Here is a 14,138-nt window from a genome sequence, read left to right on the forward strand (position 1 = left end):
CTGGCTCCAATAATACATACCTGACAGGAGCCCATACATTCTGCTGGCTCCAATAATATATACCTGACAGGAGCCCATACATTCTCCTGCCTCCAATAATATATACCTGACAGGAGCCCATACATTCTCCTGCCTCCAATAATATATACCTGACAGGAGCCCATATATTCTGGTGCCTCCAATAATATATACCTGACAGGAGCCCATACATTCTCCCGCCTCCAATAATATATACCTGACAGGAGCCCATACATTCTGGTGCCTCCAATAATATATACCTGACAGGAGCCCATACATTCTGGTGCCTCCAATAATATATACCTGACAGGAGCCCATACATTCTCCTGCCTCCAATAATATATACCTGACAGGAGCCCATACATTCTGGTGCCTCCAATAATATATACCTGACAGGAGCCCATACATTCTCCCGCCTCCAATAATATATACCTGACAGGAGCCCATACATTCTCCTGCCTCCAATAATATATACCTGACAGGAGCCCATATATTCTGCTGCCTCCAATAATATATACCTGACAGGAGCCCATACATTCTGCTGCCTCCAATAATATATACCTGACAGGAGCCCATACATTCTGCTGCCTCCAATAATATATACCTGACAGGAGCCCATACATTCTGCTGCCTCCAATAATATATACCTGACAGGAGCCCATACATTCTCCTGCCTCCAATAATATATACCTGACAGGAGCCCATACATTCTGCTGGCTCCAATAATATATACCTGACAGGAGTCCATACATTCTCCTGCCTCCAATAATATATACCTGACAGGAGCCCATACATTCTGCTGGCTCCAATAATATATACCTGACAGGAGCCCATACATTCTGCTGCCTCCAATAATATATACCTAACAGGAGTCCATACATTCTGCTGGCTCCAATAATATATACCTGACAGGAGCCCATAGATTCTGCTGCCTCCAATAATATATACCTGACAGGAGCCCATACATTCTGCTGCCTCCAATAATATATACCTGACAGGAGCCCATACATTCTGCTGCCTCCAATAACATATACCTGACAGGAGCCCATAGATTCTGCTGCCTCCAATAATATATACCTGACAGGAGCCCATAGATTCTGCTGCCTCCAATAATATATACCTGACAGGAGTCCATACATTCTCCTGCCTCCAATAATGTATACCTGACAGGAGCCCATACATTCTGCTGCCTCCAATAATAAATACCTGACAGGAGCCCATACATTCTCCTGCCTCCAATAATATATACCTGACAGGAGCCCATACATTCTGCTGCCTCCAATAATATATACCTGACAGGAGCCCATACATTCTGCTGCCTCCAATAATATATACCTGACAGGAGCCCATAGATTCTGCTGCCTCCAATAATATATACCTGACAGGAGCCCATACATTCTGCTGCCTCCAATAATATATACCTGACAGGAGCCCATACATTCTCCTGCCTCCAATAGTATATACCTGACAGGAGCCCATACATTCTGCTGCCTCCAATAATATATACCTGACAGGAGCCCATACATTCTGCTGCCTCCAATAATATATACCTGACAGGAGCCCATACATTCTGCTGCCTCCAATAATATATACCTGACAGGAGCTCATACATTCTGCTGCCTCCAATAATATATACCTGACAGGAGCCCATACATTCTGCTGCCTCCAATAATATATACCTGACAGGAGCTCATACATTCTGCTGCCTCCAATAATATATACCTGACAGGAACCCATATATTCTGGTGCCTCCAATAATATATACCTGACAGGAGCCCATAGATTCTGCTGCCTCCAATAATATATACCTGACAGGAGCCCATAGATTCTGCTGCCTCCAATAATATATACCTGACAGGAGCCCATACATTCTGCTGCCTCCAATAATATATACCTGACAGGAACCCATACATTCTGCTGGCTCCAATAATATATACCTGACAGGAGCCCATACATTCTGCTGCCTCCAATAATATATACCTGACAGGAGCCCATACATTCTGCTGCCTCCAATAATATATACCTGACAGGAGCCCATACATTCTCCTGCCTCCAATAATATATACCTGACAGGAGCCCGTACATTCTGCTGCCTCCAATAATATATACCTGACAGGAGCCCATACATTCTGCTGCCTCCAATATATATACCTGACAGGAACCCATACATTCTGCTGGCTCCAATAATATATACCTGATAGGAGCCCATACATTCTGCTGCCTCCAATAATATATACCTGACAGGAGCCCATACATTCTGCTGCCTCCAATAATATATACCTGACAGGAGCCCATACATTCTGCAGCCTCCAATAATATATACCTGACAGGAGCCCATACATTCTGCTGCCTCCAATAATATATACCTGACAGGAGCTCATACATTCTGCTGCCTCCAATAATATATACCTGACAGGAGCCCATACATTCTGCTGCCTCCAATAATATATACCTGACAGGAGCCCATACATTCTGCTGCCTCCAATAATATATACCTGACAGGAGCCCATACATTCTGCTGCCTCCAATAACATATACCTGACAGGAGCCCATACATTCTCCTGCCTCCAATAATATATACCTGACAGGAGCCCATAGATTCTGCTGCCTCCAATAATATATACCTGACAGGAGCCCATACATTCTGCTGCCTCCAATAATATATACCTGACAGGAGCCCATAGATTCTGCTGCCTCCAATAATATATACCTGACAGGAGCCCATACATTCTCCTGCCTCCAATAATATATACCTGACAGGAGCCCATACATTCTCCTGCCTCCAATAATATATGCCCATGGATTCTGTTGCCGCTGCCAGGGGCGACGCCGGGTCCATCCTCCACAGCGCGCACAGGAAGCAGTCCCGGGGCGATGACGTCATTGCCCTGAGACTGACTTCCTGCGCACGCGCCTGCAGTGTCGCGCTCCGCAGAGGAGGGAGAGGGGCACTGCGGGAGCAGGCAGAGCGCTCTCTCTGATTTGCCGCTGCAGAGGGCCCATCACTAATCATATCGGCAGTGCTGCCGATATGATTAGCGAACCGGGGGGAGGCCTCTATTCTCCGTACAGGGCCCAGGGGAGGTGGGGGGGGTGGGGCTTGGGGGCGTGGTCAACGGGATCCGGGGCCCACCGGGGGTTTTCCCGATCCTCCGGTGGGCCAGTGCGCCCCTGGTGGGGTCCCTGTGCCCCCCTAACAGGAGACATACTAACTAGCTGAAAATTTACACCCCAGCACCATCTTCCTATCTCTTAAGCTGACAGTGGATGTGTTGGTAGCAGATAGTACAAAGCTGTCCACCTTTCTCAGATTTAGTAAGTGACCCCCTGGTCCCCACAGAAGAACTGAACTCTGGTGGTGCCTTCTGATGGCGGCTAAGTCCCCGGCCAGACATGGTGCACTGGTGATTCCCCGTGGAATGATTACAATGATGCTGTTCCCTCCCGGTTAATCTACGATAGGGGCATCTTATAAGGACTCCATTGTGGGTGACCAGGACTGTGACCTTGACTTACCTTAAATAGCTCACAGCTCCCCTGCAGTCCTGAGCTCAGCGTGCAGACCTTCAGCGAGCTCCGGTAAGTGATGGGATTAAGCGCAATGTTCTTGTCCATCAATTCTTTCCGCAGCTTCAGTGCGTGCTGCAGACCCGAGTCTTTCCATGGCGACTCCGCGCAGGCGTTGAACAGGGCAGTATATGTGGCATCTGTGGGAACCAGACCTCGCTTTTTCATCTAAATGATGTAACAAGAAATGAGTCTGTACTGTAAAAACTGTATGTAATAATAGCAATAATAATGTAAGTACATAATATACAGGGCATTATCAGATAATGTACAGGTAATTTACTGTATTACGTTATTGGTCCTCCCAATTAACAGAACAAATGGTCCATGGTGCTCACTGGGGCGCTGACGCCCCTTCACAGCAAGATCCATATAAGTGTGTGCGCCTGGTACTGCCGGCCTCGGCCAGATCCCCACAGCTTGTACACTGATGGACAGCGTACATAATGAATGTTATATTGAGGGCATAACAGTCATGTCAGATGGCTACTGCTATGTGTATATTCTATTCCGGCCCCTGTGTGTCCTGCAATTGTCACCAGTTCTCCCCTCTGCAGGCTCTAGCGCTAAGCTTCAGTTATCTCTCAGCTAGTGGGTAGAAAATGCTGCACTGACTGCTCACATACACATCGCACACAGGCGGGAGGGATTCCCGCTTTCCATTCAGCACATGTTCAGAAGCAGTGGCAGTGATATGGTTGTGTAGAGATAAACTCCTTACTAGAATAAGCTGCAGCACGATCTGCCCGTGTCTCCCTCTGATTGTCCTATCACTGTGCTCCTGCTCCAGCCTAACCTGATTTCATTAATCAATAGTGCAAGTAAAGATAAGACACTTTGTAATATACATTATCAGATAAACCTTCTTCTTTTGTCACTTAAAAGACATTTTTTGGTCTCCTGCACTAATCATTCACTCTCAATATCTGCTAAATCTGTGGGAGAAGGGAAGGGAACCTGTCACGTGAAAAAACGCTATCAACCTGTAGATATGGGGTTACACTGCAGGTTAATAGCATTCTGAACCTGCCCGGTGCCGGCATTTAGACGCCCTCTGCCAGGAGGAAATTAACTTTATTGCACCTGGTAGCGTTTGGGTATCAGTCATGGGGGCGGCACTGGTTCAGTCACCGCTCTGTGTATAGAGAGTGACGGCTGTCACCGTGCCCCCAGCCCTGATTGACAGCCGGCCCTAATGCTGAGCTGCCGTCAGTCACTACAGGGGTCGCAGTTACAGGCGCCACTTTCTATACACAGAGCAGTGCCACCCCGGTGACTGGAAGTCGAACGCTACCAGGAGGAACGCGACAGGTTCATTTCAACAAAAATGTCTGCGCTGCCCCTATAAACCTATGGAAGAGGGAGCTGGAGGGAGGAAAAGCAGAGCACAGAAAAGGTAAATGCTGAGGCTTATAATGTAGAGAAAAACTGCAGGAGACCCATCATATAATGTACACTCCCCATACATTCATGTACACTCAGGAGTGTATAATGAGTGGCAATTATTCCTTATATAGTTCTCCTTATTCTATAAAGTCATCTGAAAGTGCTGTTAAATCGTAAGGGAATCTGCCACCCGGTTTTAGATGCCCCATCTGAGAGCAGCATGATATAAGGGGTGAGACCCTGATTACAGTGATATCTCACGCTTTTTGCTGCTTACTGCTATTTTGATAAAATCAGTGTTTTATCTGCTGCAGCTCTAGTAGTTCTCTGAATGCTGAGCTTTGTATAACCTCACCCACACCACTGATCGGCAGCTTTCCTCCAGTCAGTGGTGGGGATGGGGTTATACAGAGCACATGAATACCGAGGACTACCTAGCAGAATTCCATACAATTTGCCCAACAGAAGAAAATTCATATGTAAAAGAATACAACGACTATAATACTGCCCCCTATGTACAAGAATATAACCACTATAATACTGCCCTCTATGTACAAGAATACAACTACTATAATACAGCTCCTATGTACAAGAATACAACGACTATAATACAGCTTCTATGTACAAGAATACAACTACTATAATACTGCCCCCTACGTACAAGAATATAACCACTATAATACTGCCCTCTATGTACAAGAATACAACTACTATAATACTGCTCCTATGTACAAGAATACAACTACTATAATACTGCCCTCTATGTACAGGAATACAACTACTATAATACTGTTCCTATGTACAAGAATATAACTACTATAATACTGCCCCTGTATAAGAATATAACTGCTATAATACTGCCCCTGTATAAGAATATAACTGCTATAATGCTGCCCCTGTATAAGAATATAACTGCTATAATGCTGCCCCTGTATAAGACTATAACTACTATAATACTGCTCCTATGTACAAGAATATAACTGCTATAATACTGCTGCTATGTACAAGAAAATAACTACTATAATACTGCTCCTATGTACAAGAATACAACTACTATAATACTGCCCCTGTATAAGAATATAACTGCTATGTTACTGCTTCTGTATAAGAATATAACTGCTATAATACTGCCCCTGTATAAGAATATAACTGCTATGATACTGCCCCTGTATAAGAATATAACTACTATGATACTGCCCCTGTATAAGTATATAACTGCTATGATACTGCCCCTGTATAAGAATATAACTGCTATAAAGCTGCCCCTGTATAAGAATATAACTACTATAATACTGCTCTTATGTACAAGAATATAACTACTATAATACTGCTACTATGTACAAGAATATAACTGGTATAATACTGCCCCTGTATAAGAATATAACTGCTATGATACTGCCCTTGTATAAGATATAACTGCTATAATACTGCCCCTGTATGAGAATATAACTGCTATAATACTGCCCCTGCATAAGAATATAACTGCTATAATACTGCCCTTGTATAAGAATATAACTGCTATAATACTGCCCCTGAATAAGAATATAACTGCTATGATACTGCCCCTGTATAAGAATATAACTGTTATGATACTGCTCCTGTATAAGAATATAACTGCTATGATACTGCCCTTGTATAAGAATATAACTGCTATAATACTGCCTTTGTATAAGAATATAACTGCTATAATACTGCCCCTGTATAAGAATATAACTGCTATGATACTGCCCCTGAATAAGAATATAACTGCTATGATACTGCCCCTGTATAAGAATATAACTGCTATAATACTGCCCTTGTATAAGAATATAACTGTTATGATACTGCACCTGTATAAGAATATAACTGCTATGATACTGGTATGAGTGGCGGTATTGCCATCATTATTTGCGCTGTTTTTCTCCTGCATTAACCCCTCCTCGTCTTAACCTTGTTTTGCGCTTAGATGAGGGCTCAGCTCTGGGCGCTTGTATGCGGTGACTTCTCTGGATGCCACATTTCCGGGCACTTGCTCTACAATGGCCTCACTTCTGTTCCTGTATGGCCTCCGCTGGGTGCGGCCTCACTCGCTGGGAGGAGGTCAGTTACCGGACTCTGGGCTTGGACCTGGTGCCCTGTAGGTAGCAGCTGTGACTTGGAGGACCCCTGCTATGACTGACTCCTGACAGTGTTCAGGGCCCATCCTGCCGCTATAGTGACTGGCAGACCCGGCCGTACAGGGTTACTGGGCGTTCGCCTCTGAGTGATGGAATCAGCGCGCAGACGATTATTGTCTCAGCCCGGAGCGGTGAGAGCCGGGGCCCTATAATCCGGCACATTCCAGCCGTTCATCCTAATCCGCCTACAGCGGCCGCTAATGTGCGCCCTCCAGGCAGGAGAGGAGGCGAGTCCCCACACCGGCCTCACATGGAGGCTCGCACCATGGGGATCGAAGCTTCAGCATCCCGCCCGCCGGAATAAACTGCAGGCGCTTTCTTATATACCTTGCGTTTCTATTCTTCACCATTTACTTCGTCAGGGAATAAAAACATTTAAATAATTGTTACGGAAAACAGCGCCACCCTGACCCATGGGTTGTATTTGGTATTACAGCTCAGGGTCCTGCAATACCGGCTGTGAGCAGATGTGGCGCTGTTTCTGTACCAGAGCAGCCATGTTTTTCCACTCTGAGCAGGGCTGTGTCCAGGAAATCTCTAACCATAGGGATCTGGTTTGAGCGGGCATTTCCCCTTTAAATGTTATGGTCACCTTTGGGGACTTTCTTTTGTATTTAAATGCATTTATTTTTGAGCCAAATATTTTTTGCAAATTGGTTCCAGTAAAATTTTTTCACAGTTTGGCTTTTACAGGACTTTTAAGTGGCTGTGGAATGAGTCAACTGAGGACCTGTCAGTGAGCTCCTCTCACTGACACAAAGTTCTGCTCAGCTTTCATGTAGGCTCAGTAAAATGACAGCTTAAAAAAAAAGCTGCAAGCTTACTGATGAATTCTCAGTTAACTCATTCCGCAGATGTCAGATGCAAAAAATTTAATAAATCCCATTTTTAATAAAATCAAAATATATGCATTTAAGAAAATGTAAAAAATGCCAGGTAAGTGTGAACGATGTCTTGTAGGTGGCCAGGTGGATTGTCTGTACTTACTGTACAGGCAGGGGCGTACATAGGAATCATGGGGCCCCATAGCAGAAGCTCTAATTGGGCCCCCCCCCCAAAAAAAAATGTAAATAATTGTCGGGGTCACCAAAGATCAGATCTCACAACTTTCTATCCTTTACATAGTAATTTTCCTCCTGCTGATGTCCTAGATCTCTCTTTCATTGCCCCATAAAGTGTGATGCCAAAAAAGGGCCCCCCAAACACAGTATGAAACCCCCATGGTGAATTCCTCCACATGCACAGTATAATGACCCTACTATACCCCACCTCAACTCCCAGGGTAAAGTATGCTGACCCCAACACAGTATGATCCCCCAACTGTGAGCCGCTAGAGAGGATGGTACATAATAAGGGACGGCTCTATACATAATGAGTACACTATATACTAAGGGACTGTGCTGTACATAATAAGGCTACATTCCTGCATCTGTGTGCAGTGTCGGTGTGCTGCCGTTTTACTGACGCATTGAGCATGTCCTATTCTAATCCTCAAAATCGGATCAGAACAGGACATTCTCTGCCCTCTTAGATCTCATTCTCAGATCCGTGATTTTCATGGATGTGTGAATGGATCTATAAAACTGTACGAGTCCGTGGACCATCCGATAAAAAGATCTGGCAGCACACGGACATTTCACACAAATGTGAGAATGCAGCCTAAGGGATTTTACAGATAACATCATCACTCCAAGTCACACAGTGCAGATACAGAATAATATTTACATCCAGGCACTTACCGCTGACATCTCATCTGATCAGAGCCGGTCTCTGCTGCTTCTTCTCCATCTGGTCAGACCTTCATGTCGACATCTCCCAGCCACGATGATCAGTACAGCCCTAAAAATAACAAGGTCAGATATTGTCGGCATACATGTGTCTCCCCCGCTCTGCGTCCTCGAATACAGATATGTAACCCCCCCCCATTAATATACTATTAGCCACTTAGTAATCAAAATATAAAGTGATAAGCAGCACTGTGCCCCCCATTAACTATAATCTGCACCGGCCAATAAAATAAATTATTCAGTCTCTGTGACTCTCCCCAATTAACTGTAAGGCTATGTGCACACGGAAAATATACAAGGCTTCACAGTACAAGCAAAGTGAAACCCCCATCATTGCTCTCTACCATCACCCCATCATTACTCTCTCCCAGCACCCTCGCAATTGCTCTCTCCCACCACCTCCATCATTGCTCTCTCTCAGCACCCCCATCATTACTGTCTCCCAGCACCCCCATCATTGCTCTCTCCCACCACCTCCATCATTGCTCTCTCTCAGCACCCCATCATTGCTCTCTCCCAGCACCCTCGCAATTGCTCTCTCCCAGCACCCCCTTCATTGCTCTCTCTCAGCACCCCCGTCATTGCTCTGTCCCAGCACCCTCATCGTTCCCCTCTTCCAGCACCCCCATCATTGCTCTGTCCCAGCACCCCCATCATTGCTCTCTCTCAGCACCCGCATCATTGCTCTGTCCCACCACCCCCATCATTGCTCTCTCCCAGCCCCCATCATTGCTGTCCCAGCACCCCCATCATTGCTCTGTCCCAGCACCCCCATCATTGCTCTGTCCCAGCACCCCCATCATTGCTCTGTCCCAGCACCCCCATCATTGCTCTCTCCCAGCACCCCCATCATTGCTCTCTCCCAGCACCCCCATCATTGCTCTCTCCCAGCACCCCCATCATTGCTCTCTCCCAGCACCCCCATCATTGCTCTCTCCCAGCACCCCCATCATTGCTCTCTCCTTCCCTACCATCCCCATCATTGCTCTCCCCAGCCCTATCAGCCCCATTATTGCTCTTCCCAGCCACATCATTCCTCTCCCCAGCCCCATCATTCCTCTCCCTAGCCCAATCAGCCTCATCATCCCTCTCCCCAGCCCCATCAACTCCATTATTCCTCTCCCCAGCCCCATCAACTCCATTATTCCTCTCCCCAGCCCCATCAACTCCATTATTCCTCTCCCCAGCCCCATCAACTCCATTATTCCTCTCCCCAGCCCCATCAGCCCCATTATTGCTCACCCCAGCCCCACCATCCCCATCATTACTCTCCAAAGCCCCATCATTCATCTCCCCAGCCCCATCATTGCTCTCCGTAGCCCCACCATCCCATTATTGCTCTCCCCAGCCCCATCATTCCCCTCCCCAGCATTTCAGTAAAAAAAAAAAAGAACAACTTACCTCAGCTCGCTCCCCTGCAGCATCCTCCTGGTTGCCGGCAGCTTTCTTCCTGACCCAGGCGCGCGCTGCATGATGACGTCATCAAGCTGCGCGCGCCTGGGTCAGGGAGGAAGCAGAGGACGAACCCTCCAGCTCCGCGGCTATTCTCCTCCTGACAGCAGCGGAGCTGCAGGGATCGCTCCCTGACCGCCGCGTGCAGGGAGCAGCTGCATGGTGGAGACCCGGCGCTGCTGCACCGGCGGCGGTATGTCCACCCCTGGACTGCTATGGGGTCCCCCGGCTCACGGGCCCCATAGCAGTCGCGTGGTCTGCCGCCATTGGCGGTACGCCACTGCGTACAGGAGCTGGGAGCACTGGCTGTAGCCTCCTCCATCTCCTCGCACTCGTCTGCCGCCCTCTGGCGGTCGCTGTAGGTCATGGCGCACACGGCGGCTCCGGACTCCACCAGGAACTTACACACCTGGACGTTGTTGCAGGAGTCGGCGCAGTGCAGCGGGGTCCTGACAGCGACACCAAGCGGAGAAAACGACAGAAACCGCCACAGAAAACCCCCTGAAAAACTAAACCGTCTGTCCTCAATCACCCAGACCCTCGGGGGCTCAACTTTTCTATTTCTTGGGCCAAGAATTTTTTTTCTTTTTCTCCCATTGATGCAATCTGGCCGGGGGCTGAGTCACGTGCTGGCCGGGGGGGGGGGCGGGGTAGTGCTTAATAAGTGCTCTCAGGCCTCTAACAAGGGATGGGGGGGTTTTCTGCCGACCCCCTTTAATGCGAGCCGATATTCGGGGCAGCAGCCGGCGCTGTCTGCTGCGTTTACCTTCACTCCGCACTGTACGAGGAACTTGACGATCTCGGTGTGGCCGGCGCACACGGCGGTGTGGGGGGCTGTGAGACCCTCGTCGTTGGGCTGGCTGGGGTCTTCCACCTGCAGATGAGAAGGATGGAGGAGATACAACATTAGTGCTGGCAGAAATCCAGAGCGCGGGAGTCATCAGCACAATAAGCGAAGGAGCGGGACGGGCCGGGGAGACGAGCGCGGTAATGAGGGGGACAAGGGCCGCATTCAGCAGAGGAAAGGAATGAGGGGGGCTTCTAATTCTACCAATCAGAGGCGGATAATATCTGGCTGCAGGACAGGAAGGACATCACCGCCCAGCAGCTCTCATCACATTGCCCTCTGTTCACACCTGAGCTGTGTCCACAGTTTATAACTGAAGCAATAACTGTCATAAAGCCGCTGTAAATGGGACAGAAAATCTGCACCAAAATCTGTGCAAAACTTAACTGCAGATTTTAGTGCAGATTTGGCCACAGATTTCACTCTTTGCAAACCATTAAGTGAAATTAGCTGTGACAATCCACACTGCGAAGTTGTGTGGGCGCTATATGATGCGTGTTGTAGGCACTGTATAGCGGTAATGTGTGGGCACTATATGATGTGTGTTGTAGGCACTGTATAGCGGTAATGTGTGGGCGCTATATGATGTATGTTGTAGGTACTGTATAGCGGTAATGTGTGGGCACTATATGATGCTTGCTGTAGGCACTGTATAGCGGTAATGTGTGGGCACTGTACGATGCGTGCTGTAGGCACTGTATAGCGGTAATGTGTGGGCACTGTGTGATGCGTGCTGTAGGCACTGTATAGCGGTAATGTGTGGGCCCTGTGTGATGCGTGTTGTACGTACTGTATAGCGGTAATGTGTGGGCACTATATGATGCGTGTTGTAGGTACTGTATAGCGGTAATGTGTCGGCACTATATGATGCATGTTGTAGGTACTGTATAGCGGTAATGTGTGGGCGCTATATGATGCGTGTTGTAGGTACTGTATAGCGGTAATGTGTGGGCGCTATATGATGCGTATTGTAGGTACTGTATAGCGGTAATGTGTCGGCACTATATTATATATTGTACTGTATAGCGGTAATGTGTGGACACTATATGACAGCATTTTGTATACTTATACAAATAAATATTGGCATCCTGCTTTGCTTTTGCTTACGGCCCCGTCGCCTTCTCTCCTCTGCCGGCGCCCCGTCGCCTTCTCTCCTCTGCCGGCGCCGCGTCGCCTTCTCTCCTCTGCCGGCGCCCCGTCGCCTTCTCTCCTCTGCCCGCGCCCCGTCGCCTTCTCTCCTCTGCCCGCGCCCCCTCGCCTTCTCTCCTCTGCCTGCGCCGTGCCCCTTCCTCACTAATATTATTTGCTTTCCTTAGATTTGCTTTCTGACAACATTGTGCTTTCGCTGACCCACGCTGCAGCCGCAGAGGTCGTCCTGCAGATCATCTCGGAGTGTTACCCCCAGGTAATAATAAATACTATTAATTACAGCCCCATCTGTGACCTGAGCAGATCCACACTAGGCTATGCCACTGGAGATCCTTGGGGACCCTGCTGGGACCCCCACAATCTTTTTTGTCACTCTTGGGCTAATGATACATGGGGTAAGAACCAGCGCCCCCCTGTCCATAGGCTGCTTGTGAAATTCTCTATATATATTTTTGTAGCTTCAGTCTTTGGACCTGAGTTGTCGTCGTCTCTCCAAGCTGACTGGTTTTGCTCATCTCTTCTACCTGACCCGGCACCTGCAGAGTCTGAACCTCTCCTATAACGAGGTACGTCGCCTCCTTGCGCAGGGATCGGGTCTGCTGCCGTCGTGACGTCTTTTCCGATTACCCCGTATATGCCATCGATCGTGGGGTACCGGTGGGTAACAGTGGCAGTCAGTGGCCTCCTGAAGACCCCCGTCCTGCCATCTCTGTACATCTGTGTTCCCAGTATAGTACAAGCGATCAAACAGTCGCAGAGTCCAGGGCAAAAATAAGTAAAAATTTATTTAAAAATGAATAAATAAACTAAAACCCATAATTTTCATTTGTCTCGCTTTTCCCAATTAAAAACTAAAGAAATTTAAAAAAATAAATAAAAAGAAAAATTGGTAAATCGAATCCGTAAAACTCCATCCTATGAAAATATAAAGAACCCAAATTGTAAACCGTTTAAAAAAATCAAAATAATTGAATTTTCGATCGCTGCACTTCTCAAAAATGGAATAAAAAGCAATCGATCAAAATGGTATGAATAAAAATACAAAAAGACCCTCACCCAGCCCCAGCAACAGAAAAAGTTACAAGTCCCAAAAATGGAAGAATAGAAAGCCCATACTCATCCTGGGAAAAAAAAAACCCAGGCCATATAGACGGAACAATGAAATGGTTTGTGGCTCTTGGAAGAAGGCGAGAAACAAACAAATCTCTCTGTTTTCTGGTGGTAGCTGGTGACGGGAACATGTTCTTTTTTCGCTTTGCAGAGTTGAAGAGCTGGATCTGATCCACAACCTGGAGCTGAGAGAGCTGTGGCTGGAGGGAAACCCTCTGCACGGGGCGGTGGAAAGCTTCTCCGCCTGCTACAGGTGCCCGCACCTCTCTGCTATCACATTATTATACAAATGCAAATCACCGATTCAATACTTTTTTTTTTCTTTTTTTGTGTTGCACAGATTGGTAACTTATTTTCCCACCATTGAAAAACTAGTAAGTATACACCTAGGAAGACTGTAAAGCATCAACTGTATCATAAAAAAAGGGGTATTCCCATCTCCAAGATCCTATCCCACTATGTAGTAGGTGTAATAATAATATTAGCAAATACCTCCAATTAAAATTGTAGTATTGTTCTTCTGATTAGCTATGTCGCTTACCCCATGTGCACTGCATTGTAGTAGTTTAGGTATCCATGATTACGACCACTAACAACTGTCGCTATGAGTGGTCATGACCATAGATACCCAAGCTACTACAATGCCCTGCACATAGGGTAAGTGAC

General features: G+C 47.1%; 1 long non-coding RNA gene across 1 annotated transcript in view; it reads left to right on the plus strand.

The window, feature by feature from the left end:
- LOC141221839 (uncharacterized) overlaps positions 1 to 13,847 on the plus strand; it is a 191,844-nt gene extending 177,997 nt beyond the window's left edge. Inside the window, exons 2-5 of the long non-coding RNA XR_012289762.1 lie at positions 12,530 to 12,618; positions 12,821 to 12,928; positions 13,624 to 13,725; positions 13,813 to 13,847. This is a non-coding gene — a long non-coding RNA (uncharacterized lncRNA). The remainder of the gene's footprint in view (positions 1 to 12,529; positions 12,619 to 12,820; positions 12,929 to 13,623; positions 13,726 to 13,812) is intronic.
- Positions 13,848 to 14,138: the final 291 nt, after the last annotated feature.

Source organism: Phyllobates terribilis, unplaced genomic scaffold (genome assembly GCF_046119375.1).
Source record: "Phyllobates terribilis strain yellow unplaced genomic scaffold, ASM4611937v1 Scaffold_340__1_contigs__length_2048258, whole genome shotgun sequence".
Classification (NCBI taxonomy): domain Eukaryota; kingdom Metazoa; phylum Chordata; class Amphibia; order Anura; family Dendrobatidae; genus Phyllobates; species Phyllobates terribilis.